Consider the following 7532-nt stretch of genomic DNA (forward strand, 5'->3'; position numbering starts at 1 on the left):
TTTTATTTTGATGAAGTTAATAATTCACTCAATTTGATGTGGTGTGTTGAAACACTTGAAACACATAAAACAGTTTAAATATATAAAAATGAAGCACTGAGAAAACAAAACGACACACTTCTGCATCAAACTTGCAAAACTCCTACTTTCCCTGTAAATAAAAACACAGCAAGGTGCACTATTTGTGACAAGAAAGTGCCACATATATTTAAAATTGGTCTGGTCTAAAAATCATGGCTGATGCAGACATCTTTAAGAAAGTAGAAATGTGCACCGTTTTAAGATATTAGTATTAAATCATAGACTGTATATTTAAATGTATTATATTTCATATTTCATTATTATTAATTATTATTATTTATTATTAATTAAATTATTATTTATTTTATTTTTATTTAATCACAGTATTTCTGTAACTTACTGGGCAATTTTACACTTACTAGCACAAGCATTTTATTCCACTGTACACATTTTCACTTTTGTAATAAGTTTGTTGTAAATGGCCGGCATGTGTCACGTGATTTACCTGTAAGTGTAAGCATGTGTGGTTACGCCCATGGTTTCCTACCACACCCCCAGTTATTTAAGTATCACCCACACAAGTTCAAAACTGCACTCTGTCAGAGAGGCAGTCCTTATAGTAACTTTCCTATAATTAGGATGTTAATTGCCAGACAACATGGGTACTGCAGACTAATTTTACAATAAGTTCAAATCAATCTAAGACCACCATGGAAAGAGGTATGAGTGTTTTTTTTGCTCATTTTAATATGAATGTCATAGTACAAACCATTTTTTTAGCCACCAGTTCATTTCTGCATCACGTCCTGAATCTGAGTTACAGATTAATTGCTTTCTTGTCTCTCTGAAAAACTGATGAATGACTTTAATCAAATATTTGTAGCATTTTTCATTGAGGGTTTCAGGACTGTATTTATTTATTTTAAACATTTCCAGTTACTATGTTATCTGTTAATCTCCCTTTTGACAAAGCAAGTGAAATCTGTTGTGTTATTGAAGAAGACAATACTTCATGCCCTCCTGACAAAGGCATGCAAACATCTGCAACTGTGGTAGTAAGTGTCAGTTAAGTGTAAAATGACAATGTTGAAACTCTAAACGGCATAGTCTCTACATATGTGCCACATCAGTGTGCTGTTTTAAGACTGCTTGCTCATGGTTAATTTGTGTCTCAGACAGATTTTATGTTTTAAGAATTTTAGCTGAAATGTCTGTTAAATCTCAGTGTTGAATGGATTTAACACCTATTGTCTTTCTTCTGACTTTCTTAAAAAAATGTTGATGTACATTTTATGTCAGATATAATTAGTATATGATGTACTTGTTTTTGTTTTCTCAACTACTTCACCAAGGGATCACGTGAACTTTGCCCTATTCAAGAGGAAATATAATTACTAAAACTAGTATTTAGTGATCTATGTCTGCAATTAAGACACAATATTAGTTCGTCATATGAATATCCACAATCTTGACTGCTGCTTGAGCACAAGGTTGGTTAAAAGCCTACAGCACTGTTATTTAAATGTATTAAATATGTATGTCTCATTATCATTGTGTAACTATGTAGCCTTCCTCCCTTTTTGTGTGTAAGCAGTACAGTTAAAATTTCTTTCTTCTTCCTGTAAAATTAATATTGTATTTTATTTATTGGGTTTAATTTGTGTTAATTTTTGCTGACCTAATCTGGACACTTGTGTGCTTCACAGCTCGTAGCAGCATGACAGAGTTTTGGAAGGAGCACTCCAAGGCCGCCACAGTGGAGGAGATGATGCTGGACGCTGGTGCCAGGGAGCTGACCCAGCATGAGCTGCCCGAGATCCTCTCCATGCTGCCCTGCCTGGATGGATACAGAGTGCTGGAACTGGGAGCTGGCATCGGGTGAGCATATTGAAGCAATCAACTGTCTAGTAGTAGTGGATTTGTGTGTGACCAGGGTTTTCAAGGTATCTGTTAAATTTAGGACAGAAGACATGAAAGTGAGTCTGATGAGCTCCTGATTTGCATGCAAGAAGTGAAAGGATCTTTAGAAAAGCTTTGTAAACAAGAGCCAATGATGCTCTCTTGTTGCAAAGATAGAAATCCAGCAAAAGAATCACAGTGGACAACATCAGGCCATGCTCACAACAATCTAAGACGGAGGGAAAGCCTGTCTCTACAAGACTATATGTGGGAAAATGTGCCTTATTTCTATACAAGAATGCAAGCTGGTTTGTTAGTCAGAAAGAGTTCTTCAATACAAGCTCTGTTCACTGGTTCTGTCTGCTTTTAAGACAAGTGCATTTACTGACAAATGTCTCTACAGTCGTTACACCAGCCACCTGCTGGCCAGGGCTGGCCATGTGACTGCTGTCGACTTCATGGACAGCTTTGTGGAGAGGAACAGGCAGGACAATGGTCACCATAGCAACGCTACCTTCATCCAAGCTGATGTCACAAAGCTGGACGTCATCCAAAACAGGTGTGTTTTCAGATATCTGTACATTACTAACACTTAATATCTTTAGGAATAGCACACCACTGTGGTCCAGACTGAAAAATCTCAACAACTATTGGATGGATCCCAAATTTTGATTTGTCTGCTGATGTTAGCATTTAGTACAGCCTCACACTGCCATGGCTGTAGACCCTTACGCTACGTGCACAGCTTCAGACATTGTTGGATTAAAGCAGACCGACTACTTGCATTATTTAGACAAAAGAAAACAATTTTAGTTTGGTTTTTAATTTAATTTAATTTGTTGTTTTGTTTCACAACAAAACTGTAAATATGGTTTATACTTGTGTTAATTATGATTATGTCTAACATTGCATTTTTTTCATACAAGTCCCTCATTTGGGGGCTTGATGGGCTGTCTGCTGTTGGTTCATAAAAGATATTCAAGGCCTAGGCATTGAACAATTATTACAGCCAGTGCAGCACTTGCAGTGTAAGATACTGACATTGTTGTTTTACATAAGAAGAATAGATAAATTAAAATAAAACAAACTGTTCCTTATATTTTAACATATCCATTAAATGTTGTCCTCAGCATTGACTTCATCTTCTCCAACTGGCTGCTGATGTACCTGAGTGACGAGGAGCTGAAGTCCTTCATGGAGAAGATGCTGGGCTGGCTGCGGCCCGGTGGCTTTCTCTTCTTCAGGGAGTCCTGCAACCACCGGTCAGGTACTGAGCTAACAATAAAACGTCCAAATCTCTCTTTCATGTGAGAAAGATTTAAACATTGGTGAGAACTGAATCAGTTTCTGCTCTGAATGTAATTAGTCTTTCTCAGGTGATTATGAATGTTTAGCAACAGTAGACAATATATTTTTCTTAACAAACACATAAGGGGAAGGATTCTTTTAACTTCTAACATCTACCAAGGTGACTCCAAGAGGGACTTCAACCCCACCTGCTACCGCTCTGACACACAATACAGCCACATGGTATCATCAGTACAAGTGGAGGGGCCAGAGGGGGGCCAGAAGTTTGGTTTTGAGATGGTGTTAAAAAAGAAAGTTAAGACCTATATTGAGGTACAGTCATTTAATTTAAGTCTTCTGAAAGTTTTAAGTGGCAGTGTGTGATGTATGCATGAGGATGTGCAGTTAACACTCTCCTTTCTCCCCATTACTCCCTGCCCTTCCGTCTCCATCCTTTTGGGCATCGCCCTCGTCTTAATCCTTTTCCAGATGAAAAACAATCAATCAGATCTGCTGGCTGCTGGAGAAGGTTCCCCACTCCTCGAATTCCCAGAATTCAACACCTTCCAGCAGTTCCTGGACAACCAGCAGTACACCCGCCGTGGGATCCTACGCTACGAGAAGATGTTTGGGGCTGGTTACATCAGCACAGGCGGGCCCAGCACCACCAAGGTAGGAATAAAGTTGGAAAATACCAAAGTAATAGGCTGGAAGGATTCAATAAGTGCTTCTTAGAAGGATACAAAAAGAACACAGAATAAAGAGGTGTGATTTCAAAAGTGAAAAGTTCTGTAACAAATTTATGTCTTGTGTGACTGAAGTTGCAGAAAAACCACGAACATTTCCCACGTTTTCCCTGTCATCAGTGTGCCCACATGTGATGACATGTGTTGCACATGTTATAACAAGTGGTACCATGTAGAGTACATGTGGAAAATAATGGAAAATGTATGTGTTTTTCTGCAACTTCAGAATTTACATGGGCTTCACACATTACACCACGAAAATTTTCCCAAAACCACATTTCCCATGTACAAAACATTATTTTTTCACATTTTCACATTTTAAATTTCATATGTGCCACATGTGGTTTTTCTGTGAAGTTAGCAACAGCATTAAATAAATGTACTCACCACTTTGGTCCTGACAGAAATATCTCAACTATTGGATAGATTGCCAAAATATTTAGGAGCTCCCCTGACTTTTCCTTAACATTTGTGGTTTTGAGTGAAATGTCTTGACAGCTGTTGGATTCTTTGATTAAACCAAAGAATTTACCTTTTTTGTACTAATAGGAGTTTGTGGACCTGCTGAACCTGAAGCCCGGACAGAAGGTTCTAGATGTTGGCTGTGGCATTGGTGGAGGAGACTTCTACATGGCTAAGGTAAGAGCCAAGAAATCGGCCGTAGTTAGGGTGATACTAATAATGATAATAGAGGGAATTTATAATGATTATAATGATTGAAAACACTATTATGATGGCTATGATTATGGTACGTTTCAGACCTTTGGAGTGGAAGTGCTTGGCCTGGACCTGTCAGACAACATGGTGGATATTGCTATGGAGCGGGCGATCACTGAGAAGCTGCCATTAGTACGTCTAAATGTTCCCTTATCCTATTGGTTTAAACACCAAAGATATTGGTTTGATTAATGGTTTGTTTGTTTCTAAAAATCAGTAATGGCATGTGCTCTACCTCAGGTCCAGTTTGAGGTGGCTGATGCCACTAAGAGGACGTTCCCAGAAGGTTCCTTTGATGTGATCTACAGCAGAGACACAATCTGCACATAAATGACAAACTGGCACTTTTCAAACGCTTCCATGTGAGTTTTTTTTTCATACTTTAGACAATAGCATTAATTGTCATTTTTTTACATTGTTGATTTCCAAATGTCTCTTTGCATTTGTTCTTTGTGTCCAGTCATGGTTAAAGCCAGGTGGCCAATTGCTTATCAGTGATTACTGCTGTGGGGAGAAGCCCTGGACACCAGTGTTTGAGGCCTACGTCAAACAGAGAGGCTACGTCCTCTATACTCCCTCACAGTATGGCAAGGTAAATATACAGTAGAGCCTAATTATGTAATAGTTCATAAAAGGACTACACTGCCCTTGGGGGGAGTTCAGCACTTTAGTCCTCTTTGCCATTTGTCACGTTTGGTGCAGTGAGCTCAGGTAGTGGGCCGAAATCAGTTCTCTTGATTATTTAATAATTCAAACACAAAATATACAATTTATGGTTGCAGGTAGGGTTTCAAAATAAACAAAGAGTGAATAGTCCGAAAATCCAACTAAACGACAGACGAAACAATAATCCAGGAGACTGGCAGATGAGAACATTAAAGTCCCAGATCACAGTGATCGTAACCCAAACTACAGGGTTTCAGGCAGAGACACAAGACAGGGTAGTACACAGATACACAGCACACAAATGACACACCCATATTGAGTAACTCATAAAAAGTCTTCTACTGTACAGAAAGCTCAAATGCACAAATGGTGTGGCTGTGTGCACTATGTGGTGCTAATGTGTTAATAATGTCAGCTGCTGTTGCTGTTCCCACTGTACTTTACCTCTTCTGTCCTGTAGTTCATTGAGGAAGCTGGTTTCTGCAACGTTGAGACAGAAGACCGGACAGACCAGTTCATCCAGGTCATTAAGACAGAGCTGCAGAGAGCAGAGGCCATCAAGGGTGAATTCATTGAGGTTAGCATGCACACATGTGCGTGTGCACACACACACACACACACACACACACACACACACACACACACACACACACACAGAAATGGTGTCAAAATTACAAGGTTATACTTACACACATATCCATGTTGGGTTCCAACCTGACTGTTCTTCATCCCTTGCAGGAATTATCTGAAGAGACTATTTTGCAATAGTAAATGGATGAGAGAAAAACTGGCACGTTCCAACAGTGGAGACCAACGATGGGGACTATTTTATGCAAAAAGAAAGTGATTGATAGAGAAGATAGTACAAGAAAAAAAGAGAATACTTCTTTCTTATTTTGTTATTGCTTTTATCTTTCTTAATGCTTGTTTTTTGTTTTTAAAAAAACAAAACAAAATTATGCTGAGTGAGCAACATGGAGAAAAAGATATACATAAGTGCTGGCCTATATTAAAATATGGTAACAAAATAAAACAAAACAATATTTACAATTATTTATATACATATATACAGACACGTATACACCCCAAACATTACACAGTGTATTTTTTGAATTGGCATCTGGGGTGAATGCAAACAGCAGCAACAGATGATTATATGAAAGTTTCATCTTCACAATAAACAGCCTGACATATGGGAAAATGATTCCCATTTTGTCCAGACTGGCTTTTTAGGAGCAGAATTGAACCCAAGCTGGGCCAGCATGGCTCCTCTCCTGGCTCTCTTTTCTCTCCTCTGAGCGATCACCGCACCCTGGTCTGGTTGTTTGGACCAGGTGGATCATGGTATGCTGCTCTTAAATCCAAAACCCCAAATCTCCATCTTCCAATATCTGTATTTAGCCAATGTCAGAGGTAACGCATGTTTTGGCAATAAAGCCAAAAAAAATTATTATTACATTGTATTACATTGACATGCTATTAACCATCATACATTTCAAACATCTGTGATTCAATAATTAGTAAAGAATAGCTGCAGGAACCTTTTTTTGTGTGACTGATTTTTGGTTTAGTATTTCTTTTGGTTTGAAACAGCTTTTTATTGAGTATTTTTAAACCATGTTAGCCTTTAATTGCCTGCATCAAGTCTTATTTTTGGATAGTTGCATGGACTTCTACTCATATTAGTGAGAACATGTAAAACTGAAACTATACTGTGGATTAAGTCCACCTTGAAGTGTCTCCAGCTTGAAAGCCTTGACAGAAGCCCTTATATCAATATGCTATATGACTTACAAATAACTACATAAATACTAAATAAAAGTTTATGTTGCAATTTAATCATCCATGTCATTTGGATGGATTGAAAATGTGTTCAAATACCATTTACATGGTCCTGTCTGGAACAACTTCACCATGATATTTCCAGTGTTGGGCAGTAGCGTCGCTACAAGTAGCGCCGTTGCCATTGTCATACATTTTATGGCAGGTTGAATATATAGACAAATTATTTGTATTCCACTATAACTACTGCTGGGAAAATAGAAACGTCTCCATATTCACCCCTGTTATTAGTCATGATGTGAACAATACACAAAATTAAATACTTGATAGTAGGCCATCATCTGTGCATTATAAAGGGGGGAGACAAATAGAAAAAAGAAAAAAGAAAAGAAAAAAGAGAAAATAGAAACGTCC

The 7532-nt window shown here is 38.1% G+C and overlaps 1 pseudogene; it reads left to right on the forward strand.

The window, feature by feature from the left end:
- Nucleotides 1–716: 716 nt before the first annotated feature.
- On the forward strand, nucleotides 717–5913 carry LOC119911172 (annotated as a pseudogene).
- The last annotated feature ends 1619 nt before the right edge of the window (nucleotides 5914–7532 follow it).

The sequence above is a fragment of the Micropterus salmoides genome, unplaced genomic scaffold, assembly GCF_014851395.1.
Source record: "Micropterus salmoides isolate LMB-PRFRI ecotype aquatic unplaced genomic scaffold, ASM1485139v1 Ms_hic_scaffold_1932, whole genome shotgun sequence".
NCBI classification, from domain to species: Eukaryota; Metazoa; Chordata; class Actinopteri; order Centrarchiformes; family Centrarchidae; genus Micropterus; species Micropterus salmoides.